The sequence below is a fragment of the Papio anubis genome, unplaced genomic scaffold (genome assembly GCF_008728515.1).
Source record: "Papio anubis isolate 15944 unplaced genomic scaffold, Panubis1.0 scaffold276, whole genome shotgun sequence".
Taxonomy (NCBI): domain Eukaryota; kingdom Metazoa; phylum Chordata; class Mammalia; order Primates; family Cercopithecidae; genus Papio; species Papio anubis.
Window position 1 is genome coordinate 94,699 of NW_022162848.1, and position 22,723 is coordinate 117,421.

The window sequence follows — 22,723 nt, forward strand, 5'->3', positions numbered from 1 at the left end:
TACTTAAACAATACAAAATTAGCCGGACGTGGTGGCACAATGCCTGTAATCCCAGCTACTCAGGAGGCTGACGCAGAAGAATCACTTGAAACCAGGAGGCGGAGGTTGCAGTGAGCCGAGATCTCGCCATTGGACTCCAGCCTGGGCAACAAGAGAAAAATCCCATCTCAAAAAAAAAAATTTTTTTTTCATGAAAAACTTTTTGGAGATAAGGGGTTTTGCCCTACTGACCAGGGTGGAGCACAGTGGCATAGTCACAGCTCACTGCAGCCTCAAACTCCTGGGCTCAAGCAATTCTCCCTCCTTAGCCTCCCTAGCAGCTGGGACTGTAAGTGCATACCACCATGCTGACTAACTAAAAGAAAAAAAAAATTTAGAGAGATGCAGTCTCGCTATGTTGCCCAGGTTAGTCTCATACTCCTGACCTCAACATCTTCCCACCATAGCCTCCCAAAGTGCTAGGATGTGAGCCACCATCCCCAATCCCAATACACCAATACTGATACACTATTATTAACTAAGGTTCGTCTTGATTCAGGTTTCTTTACTATTTACCCTAATGACCTTTTCCTGTCCCAAGATCTCATCCAGGAGACCATACTATGTTTAGTTCTTAAGTCTCCTCAGGATTGCTGGAGTGCAGTGAGTGACTCCATCTCGGTTCACTGCAACCTCCGACCACTGAGTTCAAGCTATTCTCCTGCCTCAGCCTCCCAAATTGCTGGGATTACAGGAACCTGCCACCAAGCCCAGCTAATTTTTTTTTTTTTAAAGAGGGAGTCTCCCTCTGTCACCCAGGCTGGAGTGCAGTGAGGCGGTCTTGGCTCACTGCAACCTCCACCTCCTGGGTTCAAATGATTCCCCTGACTCAGCCTCCCAAGTAGCTGGGATTACAGGTGTGTGCCGCCACTCATTGCTTTTTTTTTTTTTTTTTCTTCAAGACAGAGTTTGAGATGGGGTTTCACCATGTTGGCCAGGTTGGTCTAGAACTCCTGGCCTCAGGTCATCCCCCTACCTGAGCCTCCCAAAGTGCTGGGATTACAGGTGTGAATCACCCACCCAGTATGGCTAGCTTTTTTTTTCTTTCTTTCTTTTTAATGTGGTAGCTCGGGTCTTGCTATGTTGCCCAAGCCTCCGAAAGTGCTAGGATTATAGGCATGAGTCACCGCTCCTGGCCTAGGAGGTCACTGTCGTACCCTGTTTAAGGGGATGGGGCCTGGACAGGGCAGAGGCTGTGGTGGGAGCCCCTTCTTCCCTTCCCATCTATGACTCTCACTGCCCTTGCCCAGTTTTCTCCACTTCCAGTTTTTTTTTAAATTTTTTATTTTTAGTTTCTTAGAGACTGGGTCTCACTCTTGTCCAGGCTGGAATGCAGTGGTGTGATCACAGCTCACTGCAGCCTCTGTTCCTAGGCACAAGTGATCCTCTCACCTCAGCCTTACAAGCAGCTGAGACTATATGCATGGGCCACCACGCTGGGCTATTTTACTATTCTGTAGAGACGGGGTCTCCCCGTGTTGCCCAGGCTGGTCTCAAACTCCTGGCCTCAAGCATCCTCCCACCTTGTCCTTCCAAAGTGCTGGGATTACAGGAGACCCCGTTCTGCCTCTCCAGTCCCTGACCATCCCCATAAGCCAGCCCCAGAAAGCCCAGCAATGAGGGAGCCAGGCTGGGGCAGGAAACACGCAGCAACCTCCTCCCACGCCCATTTTAATTGGGGGCAGGTGCGGGAGGACCTAGGCCTGCTGTGCCTGCAGTAGCGCCCGCACCTGGCAGATCTGCCAGTCGACGCTGGAGCATGCAGTGCCATCCAGGGCACCATACTGCTCCACGCTGTGCCTATAGTCCCACACACGGCTCACGTCGCCTGAGAACAGGAGGCTGAAGAGAGGAAGAGGTGGGCCGGGGAGCCAGGCCACCCCGGGCTCCAGGCACCCAGGCTCACCTCCTAGGAGGCAGCATGGAGAAGGGGGTGGGCCACCCGATGCTCTGCAGCTCCTGCAGTGACTGCTGGTTGAGGGCAACCCCCTTGGTCTCAGCCATTAACGTGACTTTCCCCGGAGGCCTCGTGGGCCTGGTGGAAAGACATCTGAGTGCCAGGCAGGAAGGTGACAATGAGGCACCTTCGTCCATGCCCTGAGCTGTCTACACTGCCTCCGTGCCCCCCCCCCTTTTTTTTTTGATACAAAGTCTCGCTCGTTGCCCAGGCTGAAGGGCAGTGGCCTGAACTCACCTCACTGCAACCTCCCCCTCCCTGTGGGAGAGGAGGAGCAGGGGCTCAGGTAGAGGCTCGGGCAAGGCCTGCCTGTGACACTGGGACCCTGCAGCCCTGGGTCACCCCTAGAAAAAGTGTCACCCTGCAGCATTCCACCTGAATGAGGGATCCAGCGATCTTCAGGAAAAATTGGTCATAAGGGAAAAAGAGGCCAGAAGTGGGGCCATGTGAACCAAGGACTGGGTCTGAGCTGTGGGGCCTCGGGGGTGAGGCTTTGCCAGGAACACCCGAAGCCTGAGCCTCTGTCACTCAGCATCTCCAAGTGGCGGCCGGAACAGGGGAGGAGGCCCATGTTGGGTATGACCTGGCCATGGGAGGTTTCATCTGAGGACCCCAGAAATAGCTGGGGCTCATTCAAGGGCTGCTCTGAGCAGCTGAGACGCCCTGCTCCTCATTCAAGTAGGGAGGACAGAGGCAGAGGTGCTGTGAGTGATGGTCCCGTTTTCTTATTGTTTTGTTTTTGTTTTTAGAGACAGGGTCTCATTCTGTTGCCCAGGCTGGAGTGCAGTGGCACGACCATAGCTCACTGCTGCCTCGATCTCCTGGGCTCAGGCAATCCTCCTGCCTAAGCCTCCTGAGTAGCTGGGACTACAGGGACATGCCACCATGTCCAGCTAATTTTTAATTTTTTGTAAAAATGGGGTCTTGCTATATTGCCCAGGGTGGTCTGAAACTCCTGTGTTCAAGCAATCCTCCTGCCTTGGACTCGCAACAAATGTGAGCCACCACACCTGGCCTGTTTGTTGTTGTTGTTGTCACTGTTTTTGAGACGACGTTTCACTTGTTGCCCAGGCTGGAGTGCAATGGCACAATCTTGACTCACTGCAACTTCCGTCTCCCAGGTTCAAGATTCTCCTGCCTCAGCCTCCCAAGTAGCTGGGATTACAGGCGTCCCCCACCACACCTGGATAATTTTTCTATTTTCAGTAAAGACAGGGTTTCACTATCTGTTGACCAGGCTGGTCTCAAACTCCTGAGCTCAGATGATCCACCTACCTCGGCCTCCCAAAGTGCTGGGATTATAGGCGTGAGCCACTGCACTCGGCCTAGACTCTTGTTGAAGCCAGTTTTCCTCTTCTCTTTCCTCACTTCATTTTTCTTTTACACCCTCCCCCAATCATTGCTCTGCCCATCCAAATGCTGTGGCTGGCACTGGACAGAACAGAACCCCCTAGCCTCATGCTCCAAATCCATGCTCTCCAACAGCCAGGCTCTGAGATGGCAAGCTTCAAAGTCTTGTGACAGCCTGACTCAACCTCTCCAGCCTGGGCGCTCCCTTCAATTCCTGCCCCAGAAAACAGGCATCTCCTCTGACCACCTCCCAAAGAAGCCTGTCTGGAAGCCTCAAGCACCCGCTCCTGGAAGGCGGTACTCTTCACCTTCACAACAAAGGGCATGTCCACCCAGTCCTGCTGAGCACACTCCTGTGCCCCCTGTGCCCTGAATTGTCATTTGCCCAGGCTGGGATGACATCTCAGAGCCTTCCACCTGCTGCAGACTTGGCTCAGCCCAAAGCACTGCATGAAATTGGGGTGTGGCATCTGCCTCAAGGAGCATTTCTACAACCTCTGTTGCCTCTACCACAAATGAAAACTCCACCTCTGAACGTTGAGTTAGAACTGCATGATTGTAAAGAAGAAAAGGGGGGTGGGCATGGTGGCTCGCACCTGTAATCCCAGCACTTTGGGAGCCTGAGGCAGGCAGATCACTGAAGGCCAGGAGTTCGAGGCCAGCCTAGCCAACATGGTGAAACCCCGTCTCTACTAAAAATACAAAAAATAACCACGCACAGTTGGTCACCCTATATTCCCAACACTCTGGGAGGCCAAGGCAGGCACCTGAGGTCAGTACACTAAGACCAGCCTGGCCAACATGGTGAAACCCTGTCTCTACTAAAAAATGCAAGTTGGCTGGGCACGGTAGCTCACACCTGTAATCCCAGAACTTTGGAAGATCAAGGCAGGCGGATCACAAGGTCAAGAGATGGAGACCATCCTGGCCAACATGGTGAAACTTCATCTCTACTAGAAATACAAAAATTAGCCAGGTGTGGTGGCAGGCGCCTATAGTCCCAGCTACTTGGGAGGCTGAGGCAGGAGAATCACTTGAACTTGGGAGGTTAAGGTTGCAGTGAGCTGAGATCACACCACTGCACTTCAGCCTGGGCAACAGAGCAAGCCTTTGTCAAAAAAAAAAAAAAAAAAGCAAAAGTTAGCTGGGCATGGTGGCACACATCTATAATCCCAGCTATCTGGGAGGCTGAGGCAGAAAGGTCACCTGAGCCTGGGAAGTCGAGGCTGCAGTGAACCGAGATCGTGCCACTGTACTCCAGCCTGGGCAACCGGAGTGAGACCCTGTTTCAAAAACAAAACAAGCCGAGTGCATGCACTCACGCATGCCTATAATCCCAGCTACTCAGAAGGCTGAGGCAGAAGAATTATTTGAACCCAGGAGGCCGAGGTTGTAGTGAGCCAAGATCTCACCACTGTCCTCCAGCCTGGGCGACACAGCAAAACTCCCTCTCAAAAACAGAAAAAGAAAACCACAATTTGGGTAGGTAGATATCTGGTTCCCTGAACTATCTGGGTATGGACGGCCCTCCCATTGGGCTGGGACGGGACACTGATCTCGCATAGCACACGCCCACCCATCTGCCACCTGCCAGGATCTCCTTCCCAATCCAGCCCAGGGCAGGCAGGGGGCGCTCACTTGATGTAGTAGTCACTTGATGTAGTAGTCAGCAGATTCCAGGTAGGGCGCAGGCTCCTTGGCCAGACCACATCATCACGGCGGGCTGATTCTGGTTTCTGTGCACCAGTTCTTCCATCACCCACATGTAGTGATGCATAGACACGTTGCTGAAGAGCTGCCAGGGGGCCAGGAGGGAAGGGACAGAGGGTCACGGTATGGCCTGCAGGCTGGCCAGGCAGAGCAGCTGCGTGGTGGGGACTCATAGCAGCACCACGCCCACAGCGGGACACTCATCAATGACCACAATCCCATACCGGTCACACATCTGCAGCATCTCCTCTGTGCAGGGATAGTGGCTGGTGTGGAAGGCGCTGGCACCAAGCCAGCGAAGCAGGTTGAAGTCCTTCACCAGCAGCAGACGGTCGAAGTCCTTCCTTCGGATCTAGGGGACAGCAGAGCCCAGTGACCCGTCCCTGTCGAAGCTGCACTTCCTCCAACAACCAGGACCCTGGAGAGCCACCCCATGAGCCCCCTCTCCAGTCTAACCACCGGCTCCACTGTGGGATGGTTTGGAGCCATTTGCCTCATCACCCTGAGCTGCCACAGGGAAGCTCATTTGCCTCATTGCCCTGAACTGCGGGACACAGGGAAGGTGAAAGTGGAAGGTGACCAGAGGCAGCCCCCACGAGGACCCAGGAGCCCCAGTGCACGTCTACATCCTCATGCTTGTTGACTCCATGGAAATAGAAAGGTTTCCCATTGATGAGGAACTGGCTCTCGGTGACAGCCACAGTGCGGATCCCCTACAGGGAGTGTATGGAAGTCAGAAAAAGGACCCAGTGACGTCTGTGCAGTCACCCACACCTATGACACCAAAGCGCCAGGTGCGACCACCCCGACAGCCTGAGCCCCATCTGGCCTGGCCTGCCCTGCGGCAGGAAGACCCCCAGTGCACCCCAGCAGCCGCCTCTGGGCCTGCAAGCAGAGAAGCAGCAATCAGAGGCTCTGCCCTTTCCTGGCTGACCCTGGGACCTGCCCTTCAAAATCGGGCCTTCTCCTTGACCACATGAGGTGGCTCATGCCTGGAATCCCCACGTTTGGCAGGCTAAGGCAGGAGGCTCACTTGAGTCCAGTTCAAGACCAGCCTGGGCAACAGAGTGAGACCCCAACTCTACAAAAAACATTTTGTTTTGAGACAGTCTCACTCTGTCGCCCAGGATGAAGTGCACTGGCGTGATCTCAACTCACCACAGCCTCTGCCTCCCAGGTTCAAGCAATTCTCCTGCCTCAGCCTCCCAAGTAGCTGGGATTACAGATGCCCAGCAAATTTTCATATTTCAGTAGAGATGGTGCTTCACCATGTTGGCCAGGCTGGTCTCAAACTCCTGGCCTCAAGTGATCTGTCCACCTCAGCCTCCCAAAGGGCTGGGATTATTTGCCTGGACTATAATAAAATTGTTTTAATTAGCCAGGCATGGTAGCATGTGCCTACAGTCCCAGCTACTCAGGAGGCCAAGGTAGGAGGATTGCTGCTACCTGGGAGCTCAAGCCTGCAGTGAGCTGTGATCAGGCCAGTGCACTATAACCTGGGTGACAGACAACATCTCAAAAAAGGAAAAAAACATCTGGGCCTCCCGCCAAAGGTGGGAAACATCAGAGAGCTCAGAGGACCGCGCCTGCCCGTTCACCTGTCCCGGGCTCCTGCTGAAGCCAGGGCTGCCAGAGGGGGCAAAAGACCTCCCTTAAGCAATCCCGAACCACCATTACCTCCCACGAGTACAGGTAGGCGGGGTGTTCATGCATCCGGTCCGGCCACAGGAGGCTGGCAAGTGGCACCTTCAGCTGGCCCTGGGTCCTGGCCCGTTGGCCACAGCTTTGTTTTCTGCATCCAAAAGATGCACTTCCAACTTGAACTGGTTACTGCACTTGATGGAGATCTGGTAATTCACCAGCCCTACACGAGGCAAGAGAGACCAGGGCTTAGGGAGGGACATGGCCTGGGTCACACAAATGGGAATGCCCCACAGCGGCCACTCCCAGGCAGTCATTTGCTTCTGTTGCTTTTTTTTTCTTTTTTCTTTTTCTGAGACACAGTCTCACTCTGCCACCCAGGCTGGACTGTAGTGCCATGATCTCGGCTCACTGCAACCTCCATCTCTGGAGTTCAGTTGATTTTCCTGCCTCAGCCTCCTGAGTACCTGGGATTATATACATGCACAACCACAACTGCTGAATTTTTGTATTTTTGGTAGAGATGGGGTTTCGCCATGTTGGCCAGGCTGGTCTCGAACTCCTGATCTCAGGTGATCCACCTGCCTCAGCCTCCCAAGGTGCTGGGATTGCAGGCATAAGCCACTGCTCCCAGCGTGTTTTTCTGAATTAAAAAAAAAACATTTTTTGGGGCCAGGTACCGTAGCTCATGCCTGTAATCCCAGCACTTTGGGAGGCTGAGAGGGGTGGAACACCTGAGGTCAGGAGTTCAAGACCAGCCTGGTCAACATGGCGAAACCCCATCTCTACTAAAATTACAAAAATTAGCCGGGTGTGGTGGAACACGTCTGTAATCCCAGCTACTTGGGAGGCTGAGGCAGGAGAACTGTTTGAACCTCAGAGGCAGAGGTTGCAGTGAGCCAAGATCGTGCCACTGCACCACTCCATCCTGGGTCACAGCGCAAGATTCTGTCTCAAAAAACAAACAAACAAAAAAAACATGCTTTTGGCCAGGCACAGTGGTCACACCTGTAATCCCAACACACCAACACAGGGAGGCTGAAGTGGGAGGATGGCTTGAGCCCAGCAGTTCAAGACCAGCCTGGGTAACATAGGGAAACCACATCTTCCCTAAAAATAACAATAATTAGCTGGGCATGGTGGTGCTTGCCTGTAGTCCCAGCAACCCCAGGTACTTGGGAGGCTAAAGAGGGAGGATTGCTTGAGCCAGGAGTTTGGAGCTGCAACAGGCTATGATCTTGAGGCAGAGTAGGTAGTCAAGGAAGTGACCGTGTCCTTCGGAAGTGCCAACCACGGCACTGAAACGTGTGATATGTGAACAAGCATGTACAGCTACAACCCATGTGCAGCCAGAAGACGACCCAGAATGTAATTAGAGTAACACCCCTCCCACCCCTTAGGAATTCATCATGGAAGACTCCCAGAAAGGGAGTTTCCCCACTGATAATCAGCGCTCTCTCATCCTTACCAGCAGCCTGCCCTGAATTCTCTCTCAGGGTGAAGCGCGTATTTTGTACTTCACTGTGTTTTTTGAGATGGGATCTCACTCTGTCACCCAAGCTGTCTCAGCTTCCCAAGCACCTGGGATTACATACTTGAGTGCTGCAATCTCAGCTCACTGCAACCTCCACCTCCTGGGTTCAAGCAATTCTCCCATCTCAACCTCCCTAGTACTGGGATTACAAGCACATGCCACCACACCCACCTAATGTTGTCCAGGCTGGTTTGAACTCCTGAGCTCAAGTGATCCACCCGCCTCGGCCTCCCAAAGTGCTGGGATTACAGGTATGAGCCACTGTGCCCGGGCTATTCTGCACTTCACTTGCAAAATATTTTTCCCTTTACAATAAATTGCTCTATGCTGCATCACCTTTGCTGTGTGATTCTTATTTAAATTCTTTATTTATTTAAATTATTTATTCTTTTTGAAACAGGATCTCACTATGTCACCCAGGCTGGTCTCGAACTTTTGAGCTCAAGTGATCCGCTCACCATGGCCTCCCAAAGTGCTGGGATGACAGGCATTAGCCACCACACTCAGCCTAAATTCTTTGAAACTTACAACTGCAGCCCCAAAACAGCTGTCAATCATTGCACCACTATCATCCAGCCTGGGCGACAGTCTAAGCCTTCATCCCACAAAAGGAAAAAGATATGTTTAAAAAAAAAAAATTAAATTTTTTTTTTTTCTTAAAGACAGGGTATCCCAGTCATGCACGGTGGCTCACACCTGTAATCCTTGCACTTTGGGAGGCCGAGGCAGCTGAGTAATCGGAGGTCAGGAGTTCAAGACCAACCAGGCCTACATGGTGAAACCCTGTCTCTACTTAAAAAAAATACAAAAATTAGCTGGATGAGGTGGAAGGTACCTGTAATCCCAGCTACTCGGGAGGCTGAGGGAGGAGAATCACTTGAACTTGGGAGGCAGAGGTTGCAGTGAACCTAAGAGTGCAGCAGTGTCCTCCAGTCTGGGCTCCTACAGAGTGAGACTCCAGCTCAAAAACAAATACAAATAAAAAAGACAAGGTCTCCCTCTGTTGCCCAGACCAGAGTGCAGTGACGCAGTCACAGCTCACTGCACCCTTGACCTCCGACGCTCAACTGATTCTCCTGCCTCAGCAGCTGGGACTACCGGCACACATCACCATGCCTGGCGAATTTTTTAATTTTGGGGGGTGATGGTCTCGCTATGTTGCCCAGGCTGGTCTTGAACTCTTGGCCTGAAGTGATCCTCCTACCAAGTCCTCCTTACAAAGAGCTGGGATGACAGGCGTGAGCCACCGCACCCGGCACTCCAAAGCTGCCTGTTCCTTGAGCACGATATGTAGCAACGGGAGCTAGAGTGAGAGCAACACCATGGGGAAGGGACAGGACTGCCACACTGAGCTATGTGACGTTAGGCCAGACCCCTCTTCTCCAAGCGAGATCAACAACATGAGTGATCTCGGGAGCCCGTGCCCGCTCAGACAGCCTGGATTTTAGCTTCGTAGGTGGATGGGAACCAGTGAAGGTTTAGAGATGCTGGAAGAACCTTTTTCCTGGGAGAGCTTTCCAAATAGGGAACAAACAGAGCCACCCTGGGCCCCGCTGAGGGAGGATCCTACCAGAAGCTCCCACCTCTGTCTCACTCCACACCGGTGGTGACGGTGATGTCATCGATATAGGTAGTCGGTGTCATGTACAGAAGCACAGACCGCTGCAGTCCCGCGTAGTTGAAGAAGTCAAAGTCTGTGTTCTGGACAAAGTAACCCGTGGGATACCTAGGGTGGGAGGACTGTGGTTCACTGGGCCCTTGCCATGGGTCTTTTGCCCTCAGCTCACTTGCCTCCCCAGATCCAGGGCCTCCTCTCTGTGAAGGCCTATTTTTAAATAATACTTAATTTTCTTTCATTTTGCTAATAATTTGGAGCACAATTATACAATGATGTTAACTTTTTTGGGGGGTGGGACGGGGTCTTACTCTGTCTGCCAGGCTGGAGTACAATGGCTTAATCATGCTTCCCTGCTGCCTCAAATTCCTGGGCTCAAGTGATCCTCCCACCTCAGCCTCCCAAACAGGTGGGACTACAGCCACACACCACCATGCCCAGCTCATTTTTCTATTTTTGTGGAGACAGGGTCTTGCTATGTTGCCCAGGGGGGTGTCAAATTCCTGAGCTCAAGCAATCTGCCCGCCTTGGCTTTCCAAACTGCTGGGATTACAGGCATAAACCACCGTCCCTGGCCTAATAATGTAGAATATTACTTAATGTTTCATAATATGATTTTAAAAATTTGTATTTCAAATGTATTTAAATATGTAGATAGATCGTTTGAAAAACATTTGAATTCCTAACAGATTATAAAATACTAGTTGTGCCCAGGAGGCGGAGGTTGCAATGAACAGAGATCACACTACTGCACTCCAGCCGGGGTGACAGAGCAAGACTCCAACTCCAACGGTGGCTCACGCCTATAATCACAACACTTTGGGAAGCTGAGGCAGGCGGATCACCTGAGGTTGGGAGTTCAAGACCAGCCTGACCAACATGGAGAAACCGTGTCTCTACTAAAAATACAAAATTAGCCGGACGTGGTGGGGCATGCTTGTAATCTCAGCTACTCGGGCGGCTGACGCAGAAGAATCACTTGAAACCAGGAGGCGGAGGTTGCAGTGAGCCGAGATCTCGCCATTGCACTCCAGCCTGGACAACAAGAGCAAAACCCCATCTCAAAAAAAAAAATTTTTTTAATGAAAAATTGGACCAGGCTGGAGCACAGTGGCACAGTCACACCTCACTGCAGCCTCAAACTCCTGGGCTCAAGCAATTCTCTCTCCTCAGCCTCCCTAGCAGCTGGGAGTGTAAGTGCATACCACCATGCCTGACTAACTAAAAGAAAAAAAAAATCTGGAGAGATGTAGTCTCGCTATGTTACCCAGGCTAGTCTCACACTCCGGACCTCAAGATCTTCCCATCTTAGCCTCCCAAAGTGCTAGGATGTGAGCCACCATCCCCGGTCCCAATAAACCAATACTGATACATTATTATTAACTAAGGTTCATCTTGATTCAGATTCTTTTACTATTTACCCTAATGACCTTTTCCTGTCCCAAGATCTCATGCAGGACATCATACTATGTTTAGTTCTTAAGTCTCCTCAGGATTGCTGGAGTGCAGTGACTCCATCTCGGCTCACTGCAACCTGTGACCACTGAGTTCAAGCTATTCTCCTTCCTCAGCCTCCCCAGTTGCTGCGATTACAGGCACCTGCCACCATGCCCAGCAGTGCAGTGGGGCGATCTTGGCTCACTGTAACCTCCCCCTCCCGGGTTCAAACGATTCTCCTGCCTCAGTCTCCCAAGTAGCTGGGATTACAGGTGTGTGCTGCCACTCATTGTCCTTTTTTTTTTTTTTTTTTTTGGAGACAGAGTTTGAGATGGGGCTTCACCATGTTGGCCAGGCTGGTCTAGAACTCCTGGCCTCAGGTCATCCACCCACCTCAGCCTCCCAAAGTGCTGGGATTACAGGTGTGAGAAACTGTGCCCAGGCTATTCTGCACTTCACTTGCAAAATACTTTTCCCTTTACAATAAATTGCTCTATGCTGCATCACCTTTGCTGTGTGATTCTTATTTAAATTCTTTATTTATTTAAATTATTTATTCTTTTTGAAACAGGGTCTCACTATGTTGCTCAGGCTGGTCTCAAACCTTTGAGCTCAAGCAATCTGACCACCGTGGCCTCCCAAAGTACTGGGATGACAGGCATTAGCCACCACACCCAGCCTAAATTCTTTGAAACTTACAACTGCGGTCCCAAAAGAGCTGTCAATCATTGCACCACTGCCATCCAGCCTGGGCGACAGTCTAAGGCCTCATCTCACAAAAGGAAAAAGATATATTAAAAACAAAAAAATAAATAAATAAATACATTTTTTTCCCCTAAAAACAGGATATCCCAGTCAGCCATGGTAGCTCACACCTGTAATCCTTGCACTTTGGGAGGCCGAGGCAGGTGAGTCATCTGAGGTCAAGAGTTCAAGACCAACCAGGCCTACATGGTGAAACCCCGTCTCTACTAAAAACAAAAAAAAACACACAAAAATTAGGTGGACACAGTGGAAGGTGCCTGTAATCCCTGCTACTCGGGAGGCTGAGGGAGGAGAATCACTTGAACTTGGGAGGCAGAGGTGGCAATGAACCCAAGAGTGCACCAGTGTCCTCCAGTCTGGGCTCCTACAGAGTGAGACTCCAGCTCAAAAACAAATACAAATAAAAAAGACAGGGTCTCCCTCTGTTGCCCAGACCAGAGTGCAGTGACGCAGTCACAGCTCACTGCACCCTTGATCTCCCACGCTCAACCGATTCTCCTGCCTCAGTAGCTGGGACTACCGGCACACATCACCATGCCTGGCGAATTTTTTAATTTTGGGGGGTGATGGTCTCGCTATGTTGCCCAGGCTGGTCTTGAACTCTTGGCCTGAAGTGATCCTCCTACCAAGTCCTCCCTACGAAGAGCTGGCATGACAGGCGTGAGCCACCGCACCCGGCACTTCAAAGCTGCCTGTTCCTTGAGCACGATGTGTAGCAATGGGAGCTAGAGTGAGAGCAGCACTGTGGGGAAGGGACAGGACTGCCACCCTGAGCTATGTGACGTTAGGCCAGACCCCTCTTCTCCAAGCAAGATCAACCACATGAGTGATCTCGAGAGCCCGTGCCCGCTCAGACAGCCTGGATTTTAGCTTCGTAGGTGGATGGGAACCAGTGAAGGTTTAGAGATGCTGGGAGAACCTTTTTCCTGGGAGAGCTTTCCAAATAGGGAACAAACAGAGCCACCCTGAGCCCCGCTTAGGGAGGATCCTACCAGAAGCCGTCACCACTGTGTCACTCCACGCCGGTGGTGATGGTGATGTCATCGATGCAGGTAATTGGTGTCATGTACAGAAACACAGACTGCTGCAGTCCTGCATAGTTGAAGAAGTCAAAGTCTGTGTTCTGGACAAAGTAACCCTTGGGATACCTAGGGCGGGAGGACTGTGGTTCGCTGGGCCCTTGCCATGGGTCTTTTGCCCTCAGTTCACTTGCCTCCCCAGATCAGGGCCTCCTCTCTGCCAAGGCCACCCTGTCCCTAGCAGGAAGACCACAGGGTGGGGCGGGAAGGTGGGTGCGTGTAGTGGAGGCAGGATGGTACCCACTTGGACGTGTCGGTTACGTATGGATGGTCCCTGGTGGCAGGGTGGGGGGGTGAGAGTGCTATTGATGGTGACAGTGACGCAGAGGCGGGAGGGCAGGTGCCCCACCGGGAACAGGCTGCTGATGTCAGCCTCGAAGGGGAGGTAGCCCCTTTCATGGTCTAGCGTGTGGACACCATTCACCCACTGCAGACATAGGAGATATGGGGAGAGGGTGGCAGGTCGGGGCATGAGGAGGGGCTCTGCTATTGGGCACGCCCTCACATAACCCGCAGCATGGGGCTCAGGGGCTTGCCAGCCAGACGGGAAGAATGACATCCCAGTGGGGAGATCAGGCCACCTATCCCCCTACACAGGGCACAGCCCCCAGGGCAGGGTAAGGCCCCCCACCGTCCCACCCCAGGAGACAGGCTGTGGGTGGAATCTGAGGGTCCCATGCTGTTCAGCAGCTGTGCCCACTCACCCGCCCTGCCTGCTCCTGGCCACACTGACCACAATGGCATAGAAGTGGGCACTGCCAATCCTCAGCACCACTCTTGTGTGCAGGTCCTGGATCCATCGCTTCAGCAGGGTCACCTCCCATTCATACCACACCGAGCTGACAAAATGCCCAGTCCTGGCTGATGTTATTGAAGATGCAGAGAACCGGTATGTCCAACGTGGAGTCCAACTGCAAAGAGAAGGGCTGGGCTCAGCTCCTAGGCCCCCAAAGGGATCCGGGACCAGTGTGCTGCACAGCTGTGCTCCCAGGCCTAGCACAAGCCCTGACACATGGCGGGGACTCCTGGCGGAAAAGACAGATAACTTGCTGATGACAGGTCCACTGCCAGGGCAGGTTGTACACCTGGCCAGTGGGGCCAGGAGATCCTTGTTGGAGCAGATGGGAGGACCCAATATCTCCTGAGACAGGGGTGAACCCAGGGGCACATCCCAGCCCGAGGCAAGAAGGTACAGACCTGTGACTAAGATGCAAATGACCCACTGCCTGTCACAGGGAGGAAGGCTGGTTAGGGGGATGGGGGAGCTTTGCTTAGGACACTGTGAGTGAGGCCCACGCTGGCAGCCAGCCCTCTCCTCTCTTTCTCTTGTACTGAATACCACAAAGTCAGAAACAGAGGATGTAGGCTGGGCACGGTGGTTCACACCTGTAATCCCAGCACTTTGGGAGGCAGAGGCAGGCGGATCACAAGGTCAGGAGTTCGAGACCAGCCTGGCCAATATGGTGAAACCCCATCTCTACTAAAAATACAAAAATTAACTGGGAGTGGTGGCGGGCGCCTGTAGTCCCAGCTACTCGGGAGGCTGAGGCAGGAGAATCACTTGAACCCAGGAGGCGGAGGCTGCAGTGAGGCAAGATCGTGCCATCGCACTGCAGCCTGGGTGACACAGCGAGACTCTCTCTCAAAAAAAAAAAGAAAAAGAAAAAGAGGATGTAGAACAGGCAAACGCGGCCCAGACCTCACTGGATCCCACTTCTCTGCTGACCACATCCAAGTCAGGAGGGCAACAGGGGTGGCGTCCTTGGCCTGATGTCACTGTCTGTCCTCTATCTGAACCCTGAAAACCAAGCTATCTTCCTCCCTCAGCAAAGCCGACCTCAGAATGTCTAAACTGTCCCCTCCTCCCGATCCCCGGGACCAGCCCTGTGCAGGGCCTGCCCCTCAGGCCTGACGAGTGTCTGGTGGCTCATGCCTGTAATGAGCGCTTTGGGAAGTCAACGTGGGAGGATGGCTGGAGGTCAGGAGTTCGAGATCAGCCTGGAGAACGTACTGAGACCCTGTATCTTAAAAAACAAAACAAAACAAAAAAGTTGGTTTTTGTATTGAGACGGAGTCTCAGTCTGTCGCACAGGCTGGAGTGCAGTGGCGTGATCTCAGCTCACTGCAACCTCCGCCTTCCTGGTTCAAGCAATTCTCCCGCCTCTGCCTCCCAAGTAGCTGGGATTACAGGTGCTCATCACCACGCCCGGCTAATTTTTGTATTTTTAGTAGAGACAGGGTTTCACCACATTGGCCGGACTGGTCTTGAACTCGTGGCCTCAGGTGATCCGCCCGCCTCGGCCTCCCAAGGTGCTGGGATTACAGGCGTGAGCCACCAAACCCGACCAAGTTTCTTTTCTTTGTTTTTGTTTTGTTTTGTTTTTAATTAGGCATGGCGGTCCCAGCAAACTTGCAAGGCTGGGGCGGGAGAATCCCTTGAGCTCAGAAGTTAGGACTGCGCCACTCCGCTCCAACCTGGGCGGGAGGACGAAACCCAGTCTCAAAAACATTTCAAAAATTAAAAATAAATATTAGAAAGGACACTGCCCGGGCTCAGCCTTCGCCTCCGGACGCGGCTGCACAGGAGCGCTTCCTCCTCCTCCCGGGCCTCCTCCGCCCTGGCCCTCCTGGGTCCCCCCTGGTCCCCCCCGGTTCCCCCTTCCTCCAACCCCGCGCCCCCAAGCCCGTTGACCTTTAACCTCCTCCGGGGCCCCAGCTCCCGGGCACTCAGGTGAAGGAGGGTGCAGCGCGCCGGGACTTAGGCCATTCCCAACGCCGGGCTTCCGGGCGCCTCTCCCAACCGTCGCCGGTACCTCTGCTCCTGGAAGCCCCAGCGTCCGTTGTCGGAGAAGTCGGCTTGGAAGCTTCAGAGGCCCTGGAGCTCCTTGCGCTCCCGCGACGCGCTCTCCCGGGTGTACAGCATCCGGCCCAGCAGCGCCTGCGCGCAGCCACACAACAGCCCCCCGAGAACCAACCAGGACACCGCCACCAGCCAGGTCATACTTCCCGCTCCCTGTCTTGTCAGCCAGTCTGAGGGGAAGGAGAGCGGCGCGGGGGAAGCCCTGCGGGCCTGTAGCGTGACGCGCCTGCGGCGTGAGGCGCGTGAGGCCGTGTGCGCCATGTTTGTTGAGGGCGAGTGCCAGGCCTGGAGGGGCGGGGCGGCGCCAGGTGCTGCCCAGTAGGACCTGTGCTGGAATCCAGGAATAGGCCTTTGGGGAAGAGGGACCCCCACCCTCAGCTCCAGCCAAGAAGAGCGTCGTCTGCTCCCCATCCCAGCAGAGGATGGACGATCCAGTGCCACAGGGCAGGACAGAACCCGTGAGATTGGTGGCATCACCGTTTGTTCAAGGGGCACCTCCACTTACTTTCCCCAGCAGGAATTGGAGCAGGCCCCAGGGGAGCCTCTTCCATGACTGCTGGATGCAGCCTCTTGCAGGGATGCACGTCCTTGGGAGGCGGTCGTAGCCTTGACCCTGGACCTCTGGGACCCTGACCCTAACCAAGGGGACAGAAGCTCCTTCTTGTCTTTGAAGATACATGAAGATACAGGGAGAGAGGCCAAGTGCAGTGGCTCACGCCTGTAATCCCAGCATTTTGGGACGCTGAGGTGGGCGGATCACTTGAGGCCAGGAGTTCGAGACCAGCCTGGCCAAAACGGCGAAACCCCCTCTCTACTGAAAATACTAAAAAAGAACAAGAAAAAGAAAAAGGAGCCAGGCATGATAGCAGGCACCTGTAATCCCAGCTACTCAGGAGGCTGAGGCTGAAGAATCACTTGAAGCCAGGAGGCGAAGCTTGCAGTGAGCCGAGGTCACACCACTGCAGTCCAACCTGGGTGACAGAGCAAGAATCTATCTCAAAAAAAAAAAAAAAAATTGCAGGGAGAGGGTGCCCTGCGGGACCCCACTTTACTCCAGTAGGGAAGGCACCGTGTGGAAGGGTACAGGAAGAGATCTGGAGACAGTAAAAAAGACATAGGTTTATTAAGGGGACTTTCACACAGGCGCAGTGGCTGTGGCTGGACATGAGAACCACTATATTTGTAAAAAGCATGCAGCTTCCATAACATTTTCACCTAGCATCCTTGACCTGTTACTGGTGGAAGGTATCCAAGTTCCCGGTGGTGAATCCATACACAACTGAAACAACCTCAATTCTTGCCTCCTCAGAAGAAAGAATTTGACTGAGGGTCATAAGGTAGAAACCAGATAGAGGCAAGTTGCAGAGCAGGAGTAAAATTTTATTAAAAAGCAGGCCAGGAATGGGTGTGGTGGCTCATGCCTGTAATCCCAGTACTTTGGGAGGCTGAGTCGGGTGGATCACCTGAGATCAGGAGTTCAAGACCAGCCTGGCCAACATGGTGAAACCATGTCTCTACTAAAAATACAAAAATTAGCTAGGCATGATGGTGAGTGCCTGTAATCCCAGCTACTTGGGAGGCTGAGGCAGGAGAATCTCTTCAACCTGGGAGGTGGAGGTTGCAGTGAGCTGAGATTGAGCCACTGCACTCCAGCCTGGGCTATAGAGTGAGATAGTATTAAAAAAAATGGTTATTAAAAACTTTAGAACAGGAAGTAAAGGAAAGAAGGAAAGTACAACTTGGAAGAGGGCCAAGCGGTCGACCTGAGAAACCAAGTGCCCAGCTTGACCTCTTGACTCAGAGTTTCACAGGTTGGCATCCTTCCAGGATCTTGCCACTCCTGACTCCTTAGCTTGGGGCTCCGAACGGACTTTCTTCTTTGACCGTAAAGTCATTCTGAGGGTACACATCAGGTACGGCTGTCGGGTGCCTCTGCCATACAGAGGGGTCCCTCTGGTCCTAGGAACCTGGACTGGACACAATTGTTTGTACGATTACTCCCCCACCCCTTTTCTCATGCTCGCCAAATCCAACTTCTGAGAATGGACCTTATTACTGGAAATGGAGTCCCCAGCATAGTGAAAATAAATACATTCTAGAAACTGACAAGGCCTAAAGGCTTTTTCCCAAATGTTTATGCTTTTTTTCTTATTTTCTTTTTTTAAAATTTTACTTGTATATTCCTTTAGTGAAATGCTTACATGCTTAAATTAGGATATAGTTCACTGTTTATGAGGCAGCTTTAGGCCACATTTAACAAAAGTAAGAACAAGTAGGATGCAAAAGTTTATACAGTGTGTAAAAATCAGTAATTCAGGATGGGCTTAGTGGCTTACACCTGTAATCCCAGCACTTTGGGAGGTGAAGACAGGAGGATGACTTGAGCCCGGGAGTTGTGACCAGCCTGAACAATATAATGAGACCACTGTCTCTACAAGAAATACAAAAAAAAAAAAAAAAAAAATTACCCCGGTGGTGTGGCACACACCTATAATCCAAGGTACATGAGAGGCTGAGGCAGGAGCATTGATGAAGCCGAGGAAGCAGAGGTTGCAGTGAGCCAAGATTGTGCCACTGCACTCCAGCCTAGGTGACAGAGCGAGACCCCATCTCAAACAAAATAAAAAGAAAAGAAAAGAAAAGAAAAAAATAAGACTAAAGGGTACCAGAGAAGATGCCTTCATTTTTTTTTTTTTTTTTTTTTTTTTGAGTCTCGCCCTGTCACCTGGGCTGGAGTGCAATGGCCCAATCTCGGCTCACTGCAACCTCCACCTCCCTGGTTCAAGTGATTTTCCTGCCTCAGCCTCCTGAGTAGCTGGGATTACAGGTGCTCACCACCACACCCAGCTAATTTTTGTATTTTTAACAAAGACAGGGTTTCACTATGTTAACCAGGCTGGCCTTGAACTCCTGACCTCAGGTGATCCGCGGGCCTCGGCCTCCCAAAGTCCTGGGATTACAGGCCTGAGCCACCACACCTGGCCAATTCAACTATTTCTTCAGTTTATGATTGGTAAGAAAGCAAAGCTTTATCTAAAACCTTGAGGTCAGCAGAAGGGGTGTTAAGTTTTTGCCTGTGAGTGTGATTCCCTCCAGGCCCCTCAGGAAGAAATTTGGAATAAAGAACGCCAGTGAGAGTTCAGTCCTCGGTTCACCCTTATCTGAGGTCGAAGGGAAAGCTGTCACCATTTATCATCCGGTGGAGATCTGCACTTCCGAAAAACAACTTAGGGACATTTGACAAGATGTTATCTTTACTTTCTATAGGGGATCAAATATCTTGTGACTTGGGTGGCTATTGTTCTAAGCTATTATTACCTTTTCCTTTTTCTTTTCTTTTTTTTTTTTTTTTTTTTTTTTTTTTTGAGACGGAGTCTCGCTCTGTCTCCCAGGCTGGAGAGCAATGGCCCAATCTAAGCCCACTGCACTGTCCACCTCCAGTGTTCAAGCAATCCTCCTGCCTCAGCCTCCTCAGTAGCTGGGATAACAGGCATCCGTTATCACATCCAGCTAATTTTTGTATTTTCAGTAGACATGTGGTTTCACCATGTTAGCCAGACTGATCTGGAACTCCTGACCTCAGTTGATCTATCTGTCTTGACCTCCCAAAGTGCTGGGATTACAGGTGTGAGCCACTGCACCCAGCCAATTACTATCTTCTTATCAAGTTGGTAATTTACTTCTCAAGAATAGCTAGGTGCCCGGAATTTCCCTTGAAGGCTAATGTGGTTCGGGTACGTGCCCTCCAGATCTCATGATGAAATGTGATTTCCAGCCAGGCACAGTGGCTCACACCTGTAATCCCACCACCTCCTCCTCCTCCATCTCCTCCATCTCCTCCACCTCCTCCATCTCCTCTTCCAACTCCTCCTCCTCCTCCAACTCCTCCTCCTCCTCTGTTTCTTTATCCTCGTCTTCCCCCTCCTTCATTTCTTTTTCCTCCTCCTCCTCCATTTCTTTTTCTCCTCCTTTTCTTTTTCTTCCTCCATTTCTTTTTCCTCTTCCTCCTTCTCCTCCTCCTACTCCTCCTCCTCCTCCTCCATTTCTTTCTCCTCCTCCTTCTCCTCCTCCTCCTTCTCCTCCTCCTCCTCCTCCTCACAGGCACCAGCCACCACGACTGACCTGGCTGTTTCCTTTTCCTCCTCTCCTCCTCCTGCTCCTCCTCTGCCTCCCAAATTGCTGGGTTTACAGGTCTGAACCACCACACCTAACTATTTCTTCTTCTTTTTCTTCCTCTTCCTCCTCCTCCTTCTTCACTTCATTTTATTTTATTTATTTTATTATTATTTTTTTTGATGTGGAGTCTCACTCTGTTGCCCAGGCTGGAGTACAGTGGTGCGATCTCGGCTCACTGCAACCTCCACCTCCTGGGTTCAAGCCTCCCAAGTGTCTGCAATTACCAGCGTCCGCCACCATGCCCACTCAATTTTTGTACTTTTAGTACAGATGGGGTTTCACCATGTTGGCTAGGCTGGTCTCAAACTCCTGACCTCGTGATCTGTCCACCTCCACCTCCCATAGTGCTGGGATTACAGGCATGAGTCACTGCACCCAGTCCCACTGGTTTTGTTTTTGTTTTTGTTTTTTCCATGAAATGGAGTTTCACTCTTGTTGCCCAGGCTGGAGTGCAATGGCATGATCTTCCCTCACTGCAACCTCCACCTCCCGGGTTCAAGCGATTCTCATGCCTTAGCCTCCTGAGTAGCTGGGATTACAGGCACTTGCCACCACGCCCGGCTAATTTTTATATTTTTAGTAGAGGCAAGGTTTCTCCATGTTGGCCAGGCTGGTCTTAAACTCCTGGCCTCAGGTGATCCGCCCTCCTTAACCTCCCAAAGTGCTGGGATTACAGCTGTCAGCCACTGCGCTGGGCCTACAGCTCATTTCTTACCACAGAAATCTTTGCGCCTCTCCACAAAATTGCCATCAGGGATGTCCCCAGAAACCATTCATCCCAGGTGCCATGCAGAGAAGAGCTTCTTGTTCTCCTTTTCCCTTTACCTCTTCCCTCTCACCTCATCTTCTTCATTCACTCATCCCTTTTCCATTCTCACTTTGAAGCATTAACCTTTCAAAAGCCTGTCTTCTCCTATAAGTAACGTATTGTAACTCCCGCCATCACCATATCCTTCTCCAACCCACCAAACTGCCAAGGATGGTAAGTCCATAAACTAAGAAGAAATGGGAAACATTCATCACAAACTTGGCAGCCCCTCAGTCACCCAACGTGACAGCACAGATCTTCTGGTCTTTGAAGACCCTTTTTTTTTTTTTTAAGGCAAGTATCACTCTGTCACCCAGGTTCAGATGCACTGGTGCAATCACAGCTCACTGCAACCCCCAACTCCTGTGCTCAGGCGATCCACCTGCCTCAGCCTCCCAAGCAGCTGGAACTACAGGAACACACCACCACACCCAGCTAATGGGCTTATTTTTTCTGGAGATGGGGTCTTGCTCTGCTTAACAGGCTGGTCTCAAACTCCTGGCTTCCAGGGATCCTCCCACCTTGGCCTCCCAAAGTGCTGGGATTACAGGCATGAGTCACCATGCCTGGTCTGAAGACTTTTAAATGCTGCCATATTCAAGATGCGTTGAAACTCACCTATGTTTGATGAGCCTGCTTTTTGCAAGTGAGTAATATAAAACACACTCAAATACCTTAAGCTTCTCAGGCTTTGTACCTTCCTCAGGAATAATCAGTGTATCCCAAAAGTAAATTCATAATGAGGTCCAGTTTTTCCTTCCTCCTTGGCTATGAAATAGACAGGAAAAAGGCAAGCAAGCCATGTCCACCTCACTGTAGGAGACTCTCCTGTTTGCTTTTTGACTGTATTTGAGAAGCGGGGGCCTGACTGCTTTCCTACTTCCTAAGCACAACTTCCTTTACCTAGGAAATCCTCAGCGCAACCTACATGGATTAAAGCAGCTTCCTCACTTTGTTTCCAATATTCTTACAACCAAAATATCCAGGAAGGACAAGGCAACCTGAAAAAATGAGGACGGGTACATTATCCCATGAGCTAAACTGCCACTTACACTGGTTAGTCATGAAATCAGCAAAATTCCAGATGAGTTCTCCAACCACGTATTTTCTGCGCTTTTGATCCAGACCCAGATGGTACTGCTCTAGCAGACTGTTCTGGTAGTCTTCACTGAACATCAGAGATGGATCCTGGAATTCAAGGCAAAGAGAATTTAAGAATCAGAACTGGCAGAATTGCAAATGTTAGATAAAAAATAAAGATCCACTTGATGGTGACGAAAATATCTGACCTCACAGGGGGCTGTAGTGACTGCAGGACTCACTGATGCTAGGGTAAAGACAGCCAGGGAATGATCTAACCCAGAATAAAAAAGGAGGTTTAGAAAAAAAAAAAACATAGCCAGGCGTGTTGGCTCACGCCTGTAATCCCAGCACTTTGGGAGGTTGAGGCCGCGCAGATCACGTTGACAGAAGATCCAGACCATCCTGGCTAACACGGTGAAACCCCATTTCTACTAAAAATACAAGAAATGAGCTGGGCATGGTAGTGGGCGCCTGTAGTCCCAGCTACTCCAGGAGCTGAGGCAAGAGAATGGTGTGAACCTGGGAGGTGGGGCTTGCAATGAGCAGAGATCGTGCCACTGCACTCCCAGCATGGGCAACAGCGAGGACTCTGTTGAAAGAAAGAAGAAAAAAAAAGAAAAGAAAAGAAAAAAGAAAAGAAAAGAAAAAGAAAAAAAGAAGTCATTATAG

General features: G+C 51.4%; 1 long non-coding RNA gene and 1 pseudogene across 2 annotated transcripts; both read right to left on the bottom strand.

Moving 5' to 3' along the window:
* Positions 1-1,736: 1,736 nt before the first annotated feature.
* Positions 1,737-16,666, bottom strand: LOC101001085 (annotated as a pseudogene).
* Positions 16,667-17,644: 978 nt separating this feature from the next.
* LOC101019763 lies at positions 17,645-22,420 on the bottom strand. Of its 2 annotated transcripts, XR_004181464.1 has the most exons (3): positions 22,024-22,420; positions 21,646-21,739; positions 17,852-17,959 (listed from the first exon to the last, which is right to left on the bottom strand). It is a non-coding gene; the product is annotated as an uncharacterized LOC101019763 (long non-coding RNA). The 2 variants fall into 2 exon arrangements; XR_002520080.2 differs by lacking the exon at positions 21,646-21,739 and having other exon boundaries at positions 17,645-17,959; positions 22,024-22,413.
* Positions 22,421-22,723: the final 303 nt, after the last annotated feature.